Raw genomic sequence first — 12,399 nt, 5'->3', positions numbered from 1 at the left:
CAGAAAAGGTAATGTACCTGTTAATGACATTGATTATGGTCATCAGACACTGATCCAATGTGTCCATGGTGACCAGTCACAGCAGCCCACAGCTGAGCTCACAGTTGAGATTCAGGGTCAGAAATACCTCCTCAAAGTTGGGGTAATGGAGAAGCTACCTTTTGAGATGATTTTGGAGAGGGATGTGCCTGTACTCTCTGATCTGTTGGGAAGTGTGGGGGGTCAGCTATATGAGCAGTCAGTTTGCCAGTCTGATGTTCAGATGGCATGTTCAGTTGTCACTCGTGCCCAGGCCAAAGCTGGTTTACAACCTCTGCCTGACTTGTGTGATAGTCTGTGCGAGGGGGGAATCAAAGGGCCCAGAAAGTCACGCCGCCAGCGGCGTCTTGAGAAGTATGTGGGAACCCCTGTACCTGTTGCTGATGTGTCTGGGTTAGAGGTGCAATGGGATGTTCCACAAAATTTTTCTACACTGCAGAAGTCTGACGCAACCTTGAAATGTTTGTTTGACAAGGCCTTAGCTGGGGACAGTCAATCTTCATGTGGGGGGATTTACACAGTAGACAACCACATACTCTACCTTGGGTCAGAGGCAGATAGCAGGAAGTTGATGGTGCCATCTACCTGTAGACCACTTGTTCTCAACCTTGCACATACAGTTCCATGGGCAGGCCATCTAGGGCAACATAAGACCTATCTTAGGCTAGGCTCCCGTTTCTTTTGGACCTCCATGTATACTGATGTACAAAAATACTGCAAATCATGCCCCACGTGCCAAAAAACCAGTGCTGTCCGTAGGTCTGAACGGGCTCCTCTATGTTCACTGCTAGATCTCTACCCCATTCAAGAGAATTGCAATGGACATTGTTGGACCCTTGGAGAAGAGTAGTGCAGGTTACAGGTATATATTGGTGATCTGTGACTATGCCACCCGGTTCCCAGAAGCCTTCCCACTCCGTTCCATAACCACTCCAAAAATAATCAGTGCTCTTGTTCAGCTCTTCTCTCGTGTAGGAATCCCAGATGAAATCCTGACGGACCAAGGGACAAACTTCACCTCGCGACTGATGGTTCAACTCCACCGACAGCTGGGCATTAAAGGCTTGAGGACTACTCCCTACCATCCCCAAACGGATGGGCTCGTAGAGAGATTCAATCAAACGCTCAAGAACATGCTGAGGAAGTTTGTGGCTGACACTGGTAAAGACTGGGATAAGTGGTTACCCTTTCTGCTTTTTGCTTACAGGGAGGTGCCTCAGGCATCGACAGGTTTCTCGCCATTCGAACTCCTCTATGGATGGCCAGTGCAAGGACCACTGGACCTGCTGAAGAAGTGCTGGGAAGGTTCCCCAGTAGCTACCTCAGGACAGGGGATTGTCCAGTATGTCCTCCAGATGCGAGACAGGTTGGAACGGTACCGAGAGGAAGCTAGAGCAAACCTTCAGCAAGCCCAGAAGGCCCAGAAGAGAGGCTATGACCAGCACGCTCGCCACAGAGAGTTTGAGCCAGGACAGAAAGTCCTGCTCCTCCTTCCCTCGTCTACCAGCAAGCTCCTTGCGCAATGGCAAGGACCGTACCTAATCGGGAGGAAGATGGGCCCAGTGACCTACGAGGTGCTGCACCCGGACAAGGGTACGAAGAAGCAAATCTACCATGTGAACCTTCTCAAGGCCTGGGAGGAGAAAGAGGAACTCTCCAAAGGAAAGTCCTTTCTGGTCCGCAGAGTAGAAGAGGATGAGTCGGATGGGGTCACAGAGGCATGGAAAGAACGAGCAGAAGTCATACTGGCTCACCTGGAAGAAGACAAGCAAGATGAGCTGATGCAGCTGTTTGGCAAGTATCCGGCCCTCTTCAGTCAGAGACCAGGAAGAACCAAAGTCCTAGAACACGTCATTCGTTTGAAACCTGGCCAGAACCCTGTCCGCCAGCATCCTTACCGTGTGCCTGAGAGGCTGGTGGTAGCCCTCAAGGCCACACCATGATAGAGATGGATGTTGTCGAGCCATCTTCAAGTGAATGGAGCAGCCCTATTGTCATTGTCCCAAAGAAGGATGGCTCTTTGCGTGTCTACATGGACTTCCGTAAGGTGAATGCCATCTCCCAGTTTGATGCCTATCCCATGCCCCGCATTGACGACTTACTGGAGAGAATAGGTAGAGCTCATTACATCACCACATTGGATCTCTGCAAAGGGTACTGGCAGGTGCCCCTGAATGAACAATCCAAGGCCTACACTGCATTCCGGACGCCAATGGGCCTGTTCCAGTTCAAGGTCATGCCGTTTGGCCTTCATGGGGCCCCTGCGACTTTCCAGAGGCTGATGGACAAGGTCCTCCAGGACTGTGACGATTACTGTGCTGCTTACTTGGACGACGTGGTGATCTACAGCCACTCCTGGGAGGAGCACATACAGCATCTTAGCAGAGTCCTGGGGAAGATCCATGAAGCAGGCCTCACGCTTAACCTCCTGAAGTGTGAGTGGGAGAAACAGGAGACAAAGTACCTGGGTTACCAGCTGGGTAAGGGTGAAGTTCGGCCTCAGGTGGAGAAAGTGGAGTCCATCAGGAATAGCCCTCAACCCAGAACCAAGACACAGGTGAAGTCCTTCCTAGGTCTGGCAGGGTGGTACCGGAGATTCATTCCACAGTTTTCGACCATTGCTGTCCCTCTGACCAACCTCACTTCGAAGGGGGCCAGCAACCCTGTGAAGTGGACTGAGGAGTGTGAGGAAGCCTTCATGACACTGAAAAACCGACTGTGCTCATTCCCTGTTCTCCAGACCCCTGATTTTCAGAAGAGATTTCTCGTGCAGGTGGACGCTTCGGCTGTAGGAATTGGGGCTGTACTGGCCCAAGGGGAGCCAAGAGAAGAGCTTCCTGTGCTGTACCTGAGTCGGAAGCTGTTGCCCAGGGAAACCAGGTATTCTACAATCGAAAAGGAGTGCCTGGCTATAAAGTGGGCCCTAGATAGCCTCCGTTACTACCTTCTTGGGAGGGAATTTGACCTGCACACGGACCACAGAGCACTGACCTGGATCCAGACTTGATATACATATAAATAAATAGATTCATATCATTTGATATACATATAAATAAATAGATTCATATCATTTGATATACATATAAATAAATAGATTCATATCATTTGATATACATATAAATAAATAGATTCATATCATTTGATATACATAAATAAATAGATTCATATCATTTGATATACATATAAATAAATAGATTCATATCATTTGATATACATATAAATAAATAGATTCATATCATTTGATATACATATAAATAGATTCATATCATTTGCATTTCTTGATTATATAGTTGAATTTAGTCGTTTTTCTTTCATTCAGTAAATGAAAAAAAAAAAACCCAGGACTTCTCTGTCTCTGCTTGCCACTTCGGCCTGGTTCACACCGAGGATCAAACCCAGGACTTCTCTGTCACTGCTTGCCACTTCGGGCTGGTTCACACTGAGGATCAAACCCAGGACTTCTCTGTCTCTGCTTGCCACTTCGGCCTGGTTCACACTGAGGATCAAACCCAGGACTTCTCTGTCTCTGCTTGCCACTTCGGCCTGGTTCACACCGAGGATCAAACCCAGGACTTCTCTGTCTCTGCTTGCCACTTCGGGCCTGGTTCACACTGAGGATCAAACCCAGGACTTCTCTGTCTCGATAGCACACGTGACCTCCTGAATCGTTTTACCAGTCAGCGCCACCGCAAAGCTAGCAATTCCTTGGCGCAAGAGGGGACAGTCCAGGCTGACTTGTGTTGTGTTTTTACACATTTGCTCCTTGTAAGAGCAAAAGCTTTTATCAAGGTGGCAACTTTGAAGAAGAATATATAAAATATATTTTGATTTGTTTAGCACTTTTTTGGTTGATTCCATATGTGTAATATCATAGTTTTGATGTCTTCACTATTATTCTAAAATGTAGAAAATAGTAAAAAATAAATAAAAACCTTGGAATGAGTAGGTGTGTCCCAAACTTTTGACTGGTACTGTAAACTGTATAATGTATTGTTACACCATGTAGGAGCAGTATAGACCTAGTCTGTTCATTATATACATCTACATAATGTATTGTTACACCATGTAGGAGCAGTATAGACCTAGTCTGTTCATTATATACATGATGTATTGTTACACCATGTAGGAGCAGTATAGACCTAGTCTGTTCATTATATACATCTACATGATGTATTGTTACACCATGTAGGAGCAGTATAGACCTAGTCTGTTCATTATATACATCTCAACTCTAAAAGAAACTCCCTTTTTCAGGACCTTGTCTTTCAAAGGTAATTTGTAAAAAGCTAATAACTTCCCAGATCTTCATTGTAAAGGGTTTTAACACTGTTTCCCTGCTTGTTCAATGAACCATAAACAATGAATGAACAGGCACCTGTGGAACGGTCGGTAAGACACTAACAGCTTACAGACGGTAGGCAATTAAGGTCACAGTTATGAAAACTTAGGACACTAAAGAGGCCTTTCCACTGACTGAAAAACACCAAAATAAAGATGCCAAGGGGTCCCTGCTCATCTGCTTGAATGTGCCTTAGGCATGCTGCAAGAACGCATGAGGACTGCAGATGTGGCCAGGGCAATAAATTGCAATGTCTGTACTGTGAGACGCCTAAGACAGCGCTACAGGGAGACAGGATGGTCGGCTGATTGTCCTCGCAGTGGCCAGACCACGTATAACAACACCTGCACAGGATCTGCACATCCGAACATCACACCTGCGGGACAAATGCAGGATGGCAACAACAACTTCCCGAGTTACACCAGGAATTTACAATCCCTCCATCAGTGCTCAGACTGTCCGCAATAGGCTGAGAGAGGCTGGACTGAGGGCTTGTAGGCCTGTTGTAAGGCAGGTCCTCACCAGACATCGCTGGCAACAACGTCGCCTCTGGGCACAAACCCACCGTCGCTGGACCAGACAGGACTGGCAAAAAGAGCTCTTCACTGACGAGGAGCAGTTTTGTCTCACCAGGGATGATGGTCGGATTTGTGTTTATCGTCAAAGGAATGAGAGTTACACCGAGGCCTGTACTCTGGGGCGGGATCAATTTGGAGGTGGAGGGTCCGTCATGGTCTGGGGTGGTGTGTCACAGCATCATCAGACTGAGCTTATTGTCATTGCAGGCAATCTCAATGCTGTGTGTTACAGGGAAGACATCCTCCTCCCTCATGTGGTACCCTTCCTGCAGGCTCCTCCTGACATGACCCTCCAGCATGACAATGCCACCAGCCATACTGTTCGTTCTGTGTTCCTGCAAGACAGGAATGTCAGTGTTCTGCCATGGTCAGTGAAGAGCCCGGATCTCAATCCCATTGAGCACGTCTGGGACCTGTTGCATCGGCGGATGAGGGCGAGGGCTATTCCCCCCAGAAATGTCCGGGAACTTGCAGGTGCCTTGGTGGAAGAGTGGGGTAACATCTCACTCAGCAAGAACTGGCAAATCTGGTGCAGTCCATGAGGAGGAGATGCACTGCAGTACTTAATGCAGCTGGTGGCCATACCAGATACTGACTGTTACTTTTGATTTTGACCCCCCCTTTGTTCAGGGACACATTATTCAATTTCTATTAGTCACATGTCTGTGGAACTTGTTCAGTTTATGTCTCAGTTGTTGAATCTTATGTTCATACAAATATGTACACGTTAAGTTTGCTGAAAATTAACGCAGTTCACAGTGAGAGGACTTTATTTATTTTTGCTGAGTTTATATGGACAGTGCCCTTCTCTCCTAACACCGCAATGATATTAAACTATGTGGACAGTGCCCTGCTCTCCTAACACCACAATGATATTAAACTATATGGACAGTGCCCTTCTCTCCTAACACCACAATGATATTAAACTATATGGACAGTGCCCTTCTCTCCTAACACCACAATGATATTAAACTATGTGGACAGTGCCCTGCTCTCCTAACACTACTGTAAGTGGCTCTGGATAAGAGCGTCTGCTAAATGACTCACTACTGTAAGTGGCTCTGGATAAGAGCGTCTGCTAAATGACTCACTACTTTAAGTGGCTCTGGATAAGAGAGTCTGCTAAATGACTCACTACTGTAAGTGGCTCTGGATAAGAGCGTCTGCTAAATGACTCACTACTGTAAGTGGCTCTGGATAAGAGCGTCTGCTAAATGACTCACTACTTTAAGTGGCTCTGGATAAGAGAGTCTGCTAAATGACTCACTACTGTAAGTGGCTCTGGATAAGAGCGTCTGCTAAATGACTCACTACTGTAAGTGGCTCTGGATAAGAGCGTCAGCTAAATGACTCACTACTGTAAGTGGCTCTGGATAAGAGCGTCTGCTAAATGACTCACTACTGTAAGTGGCTCTGGATAAGAGCGTCTGCTAAATGACTCACTACTGTAAGTGGCTCTGGATAAGAGCGTCTGCTAAATGACTCACTACTGTAAGTGGCTCTGGATAAGAGCGTCTGCTAAATGACTCACTACTGTAAGTGGCTCTGGATAAGAGCATCTGCTAAATGACTCACTACTGTAAGTGGCTCTGGATAAGAGCGTCTGCTAAATGACTCACTACTGTAAGTGGCTCTGGATAAGAGCGTCTGCTAAATGACTCACTACTTTAAGTGGCTCTGGATAAGAGAGTCTGCTAAATGACTCACTACTTTAAGTGGCTCTGGATAAGAGCGTCTGCTAAATGACTCACTACTGTAAGTGTCTCTGGATAAGAGCGTCTGCTAAATGACTCACTACTGTAAGTGTCTCTGGATAAGAGAGTCTGCTAAATGACTCACTACTGTAAGTGTCTCTGGATAAGAGCGTCTGCTAAATGACTCACTACTGTAAGTGTCTCTGGATAAGAGCGTCTGCTAAATGACTCACTACTGTAATTGGCTCTGGATAAGAGCGTCTGCTAAATGACTCACTACTGTAAGTGGCTCTGGATAAGAGCGTCTGCTAAATGACTCACTACTGTAAGTGGCTCTGGATAAGAGCGTCTGCTAAATGACTCACTACTGTAAGTGGCTCAGGATAAGAGCGTCTGCTAAATGACTCACTACTGTAAGTGGCTCTGGATAAGAGCGTCTGCTAAATGACTCACTACTGTAAGTGGCTCTGGATCAGAGCGTCTGCTAAATGACTCACTACTGTAAGTGGCTCTGGATAAGAGCGTCTGCTAAATGACTCACTACTGTAAGTGGCTCTGGATAAGAGAGTCTGCTAAATGACTCACTACTGTAAGTGGCTCTGGATAAGAGCGTCTGTTAAATGACTCACTACTGTAAGTGGCTCTGGATCAGAGCGTCTGCTAAATGACTCACTACTGTAAGTGGCTCTGGATAAGAGTCTGCTAAATGACTCACTACTGTAAGTGGCTCTGGATAAGAGCGTCTGCTAAATGACTCACTACTGTAAGTGGCTCTGGATAAGAGCGTCTGCTAAATGACTCACTACTGTAAGTGGCTCTGGATAAGAGCGTCTGCTAAATGACTCACATGTCAATGTGATGGCAGATACATGTTTTACATGCGTTACATAACTTTTATACCCCAGTGGCAGAAAGGAGGACATGAACAAACAGGAAGACATGAACAAACAGGAAGACATGAACAAACAGGAAGACATGAACAAACAGGAAGACATGAACAAACAGGAAGACATGAACAAACAGGAAGACATGAACAAACAGGAAGACATGAACAAACAGGAAGACATGAACAAACAGGAAGACATGAACAAACAAAAATAGTTTTAATGTTGTGGTGTAAATTCAACACCAGGGAAGTAAAATGTTAAACGAATCTTTATTATCACGGCCCGGAGAGGTTCACAAACTCACTCCGAGCTTGATGAAAAGGATGTTCCCCTTTCCGTCCTTATATACTGCTACACAAACAAGTTATATGAGCATGATTTACATTATCAACGTTGGTTCCTGCATGTGACTGACTGATACCTCACGAGGTTGATGAAAAGGGCGTTCCCCTTTCGGTCCTTATATACTGCTACACAAACAAGTTATATGAGCATGATTTACATTATCAACGTTGGTTCCTGCATGTGACTGACTGATACCTCACGAGGTTGATGAAAAGGGCGTTCCCCTTTCGGTCCTTATATACTGCTACACAAACAAGTTATATGAGCATGATTTACATTATCAACGTTGGTTCCTGCATGTGACTGACTGATACCTCACGAGGTTGAGATACTCCTTTTGTCCCACAGAACAATGTTCTGGGCCGTATTAGTACATTTCTTATGGGTTACTCCAATCTACAATCAGTGTGTACAATCAGCCAGTCACTCGCATGAACCGAACCAAGACATGTAATTACAGAGCAGCATTATTCTAAACATACAACCTGATACACAGAGAGAAAAATGTCCCATCACAATGTTAACGTAGATTTTATTTTATTTATTTAATTAACAAGAATCTTTACGGGTGCCAATAAATTAAAGTTAAAGTTTATTTCACTTGTTAAACAAAATATTTTTCTCTGAGCTTGTATTTGTATAAAAACACAATTTCAGCATACAATATTCAGCTCAGTACTTGTATTGTCGATCTTAAACACATCTTTATCAAGGGTGTTAATCATTTTGGAGGTGATTATTCCGGGGCCTTAACTGGTCTTAACAACGTTAGGTCTTCTCCCCTCCTGTGTGTGTTCCGTCAAACTCTTCCCACATTGGGAGCATTGGAAAGGTTTCTCTCGTGTGTGCGTCATTTCATGCTTTTTCAGTATCCCTAAATAGGTAAAACTCTTTTCACACAGGGAGCAGTGGAAAGGCTTCTCTCCGGTGTGTATTCTCGCATGCATTTTCAGGTTCCCTAATTTGGTATAACTCTTTTTACACTGAGAGCATTGGAAAGGCTTATCTCCCGTGTGTGTTCTCTCATGCTCTTTCAGATGCGATGCCTGGATAAATCTCTGGCCACACAGAGCATTGAAAAGGCCTCTCTACAGAATGTGTTCTTTCATGCACTTTTAGATACCCCAAGTGTCCAAAACCCATTCCACACAGGGAGCAGTGATAAGGCTTCTCCCCTGTGTGCGTTCTCTTATGTTCTTTCAGGTGCTTTAACCTGGAAAATATCTTTCCAAACTGGGAGCAGTGGTGTCTCCTCACTGGGTTGGACGTCTCTGGATCGGGTTCCCCTGAAGGACTCTTTCCTATGTCAGAGTGACAGTCTGATATCGCTCCTGTCAAGGAAAAAATATTTGGTTTGAACAGAGAGACCTGAATAAAAATCTCCACGTGATTAAACTGTCTACCTATGAGGTTTAATCCAGACTAGATCCTTCAGTATAGTTTGGATCCTGGGTGCTGATTGGTTGACAAGTGCTAGTTATTTTTATGATAATAAATAACAGTTCTATTTGAATTATCCATGTACATCCACTGTCCCACAGCCCAGCCAGGTAATTTATCAACTGTATCTCCACTGTCCCACAGCCCAGCCAGGTAATTCATAAACTGTATCTCCACTGTCCCACAGCCCAGCCAGGTAATTCATCAACTGTATCTCCACTGTCCCACAGCCCAGCCAGGTAATTTATCAACTGTATCTCCACTGTCCCACAGCCCAGCCAGGTAATTCATAAACTGTATCTCCACTGTCCCACAGCCCAGCCAGGTAATTCATCAACTGTATCTCCACTGTCCCACAGCCCAGCCAGGTAATTCATCAACTGTATCTCCACTGTCCCACAGCCCAGCCAGGTAATTCATCAACTGTATCTCCACTGTCCCACAGCCCAGCCAGGTAATTCATCAACTGTATCTCCACTGTCCCACAGCCCAGCCAGGTAATTTATCAACTGTTTCTCCACTGTCCCACAGCCCAGCCAGGTAATTTATCAACTGTTTCTCCACTGTCCCACAGCCCAGCCAGGTAATTCATCAACTGTATCTCCACTGTCCCACAGCCCAGCCAGCTAATTCATCAACTGTATCTCCACTGTCCCACAGCCCAGCCAGGTAATTTATCAACTAATCTCCACTGGAAGAATAAACATAGACATGCAAGATCATAATAATAACAATTTTACTAGAACCTGTAAATGAATAACACAGTGTTTAGGGCTGTTTACCGGCACTCCGCTTCCTAAGAACAGCCACCATGCCTTTGTTTGCTTCAATTAAATAACTGGTGGCCCAGCTCTTTTTACAACATTTAATCCAGATCAAAAATAATCCTCGTCTCGATTCGGTTTTCTTCATCATTTGCAAATCAGACAGGAGTTGGTTTTAATACCTGGTTATATATGATGTGGTATCATATATATTTTAAATCAGATCAGTCTGTCTAAACCTTATAGCTAAAATATGAAGGACCTAATGACACCATTGAGATTATAAAAACACTAATGATTGTAGCGCTTCAAAACATGTTTAAAAATATATATATAATTTGCTCATGGGTTGTCGAGTATAAGAGTAGAGACTGAGCAAAGCACTACAGAAAGAGATTTGGAAAAATATAATGGAAAGCATTTAATCCATTAACGTTTTGTTGGTTGACCACCACGCTTTATATCTTTAACAATTCCTAAAGTACAGAACAACATATTCAAGTGTAGAGTGCTATTTAAAAAAAACAGACATTAGTTCAACAACTGCAGAGTTTGTGGCCCTGTTTTGAAAGATGCTACTTACTGATGTTGATCAGATTTCCAGTCTTCTCTTCGTCCAATCCAAAAACGTCTTCCTCGTCCAATGTGACAGTGATCTCCCCCTCCTGCTCTTTCGCTTCTTCCTGTTTCACTCGGAAAGCTTTTTCCTCTTCTTTCACTGTAACAGCCTCACCAGCTACTTCTTTTTTGACGGTGACAGCCTCTTCTTCCTTCTCCTCTTTCACGAGAACATCTTTCTCCGTCCAGCAGACCTCCTCTTCTTCGGCAGGGGAGAGTAGCTTAGTGAACTCATGGTCGGGGATGTTAGCTAGTTAGTTAGCATTAATGACAAGTCAAATGCTACTGCTAATTTAACCAGCCAGCTAGCTGACTACTAGCAACGTAAAATGAAATTAAATGCGACAATTAGCTAGCTATACGACATAAGTGTGTTTAAAACAGTGGCTAATACACACCGAAAGTGTCTAATGAGCGTGAACGTTTTAGCTATTTTGGCTAGCAAGCGTCCCGTTAGCAACACAAAAGTACTTCCGGGTCACGGAATTTTGGAAGATTTTCTAAATAAAAGTCCCACACGTAATAGTGGAAAGGTGTCAATGACCTGTATTTATTCATTATATATGATAAGTAATTGTCTAAACCTTAAACAATTATTTATATTTGTAACGTTTGTATTAAATATGGGTTTTAAACCATGTTCCAAGGTCAAATAAATGGCCATATTTCGTATTGTCTTTATAAAGCAAAAAATATTGCGGGTGCCGCAGGTTTGTAGAATATATATACTGTATATTCCTCAATGATAATGGATGAGGGGATGAGTCTTTGAACATATTCCAATCAGTTGTCGCCAAGCAATCCTGAGTACGCCTCCTCTGTCCAGCGCCTCACAATTCTCAGTTTTGGTTGCTCCCTGGAACAGAGAGAAGTGAACTTATTGATTCGAAAATGTGGGGGTGAGTGATGGCTTTATACTTGCCAAGGATCTTTGTGTACCCGTGGGTCCAGCACACTATTTCCTCATAGGACAGGAGGCATGATAAATGGTACTTTGGGAGCAGGGCCAACTTTTGGAGACTCAAAGGGAAAACAATACACCCCCCCACCACACACCTTTATAATCAGCTAATGCTCCAAATTTAAACATGTTTTTTTTTCGCACATGGCTTTTATTCTCTGCAAAATCCCACAAATCCCATTGTAAAGCAAGTTTCTAGACTACAGCTCATAGAGAGGGCAAACAGGAGTGACTTGTCAGCTGATCACAAAGGTCAGATGACATAACAATAGAGCTCGTTGGCCACACTTGTAGTAAGTTTGGCGTTGAAAAATAGAAGCATATGCAGAAAAATACCGCATATCTACAGTAAAAATATGGTAAGCTAAGGACCCTGGGACTGAACACCTCCCTCTGCAACTGGATCCTGGACTTCCTGACGGAGCGGCCCCAGGTGGTGAGGGTAGGCAACAATACATCCACCATGCTGACCCTCAACACAGGGGCCCCCCAGGGGTGCGTGCTTAGTCCCCTCCTCTACTCCCTGTCATCCCACGCCTGCGTGGCTGTGTACAACTCCAACACCATCATTAAGCTTGCCCTATGACATGACAGTGGAAGGCCTGATCACCGATGAAGATGAGACAGCCTATTGGTGCCAACACAACAATCTCTCCCTCAACGTCAGCAAGACAAAGGAGCTGATGGTGGACACACCAACACAGTCGTGAAGAGGGCACAACAGCGCCTCTGGG

General features: G+C 44.7%; 1 long non-coding RNA gene across 1 annotated transcript; it reads right to left on the bottom strand.

Annotated features, from left to right (window-relative positions):
* Nucleotides 1-7,787: 7,787 nt before the first annotated feature.
* On the bottom strand, nt 7,788-11,165 carry LOC127929515 (uncharacterized). Its single transcript, XR_008135042.1, has 2 exons — nt 10,670-11,165; nt 7,788-9,213 (listed from the first exon to the last, which is right to left on the bottom strand). It is a non-coding gene; the product is annotated as an uncharacterized LOC127929515 (long non-coding RNA).
* Nucleotides 11,166-12,399: the final 1,234 nt, after the last annotated feature.

This window comes from Oncorhynchus keta, unplaced genomic scaffold (genome assembly GCF_023373465.1).
Source record: "Oncorhynchus keta strain PuntledgeMale-10-30-2019 unplaced genomic scaffold, Oket_V2 Un_scaffold_7639_pilon_pilon, whole genome shotgun sequence".
Lineage (NCBI taxonomy): Eukaryota > Metazoa > Chordata > Actinopteri > Salmoniformes > Salmonidae > Oncorhynchus > Oncorhynchus keta.
This window is presented reverse-complemented; position numbering and strand designations above follow the sequence as displayed.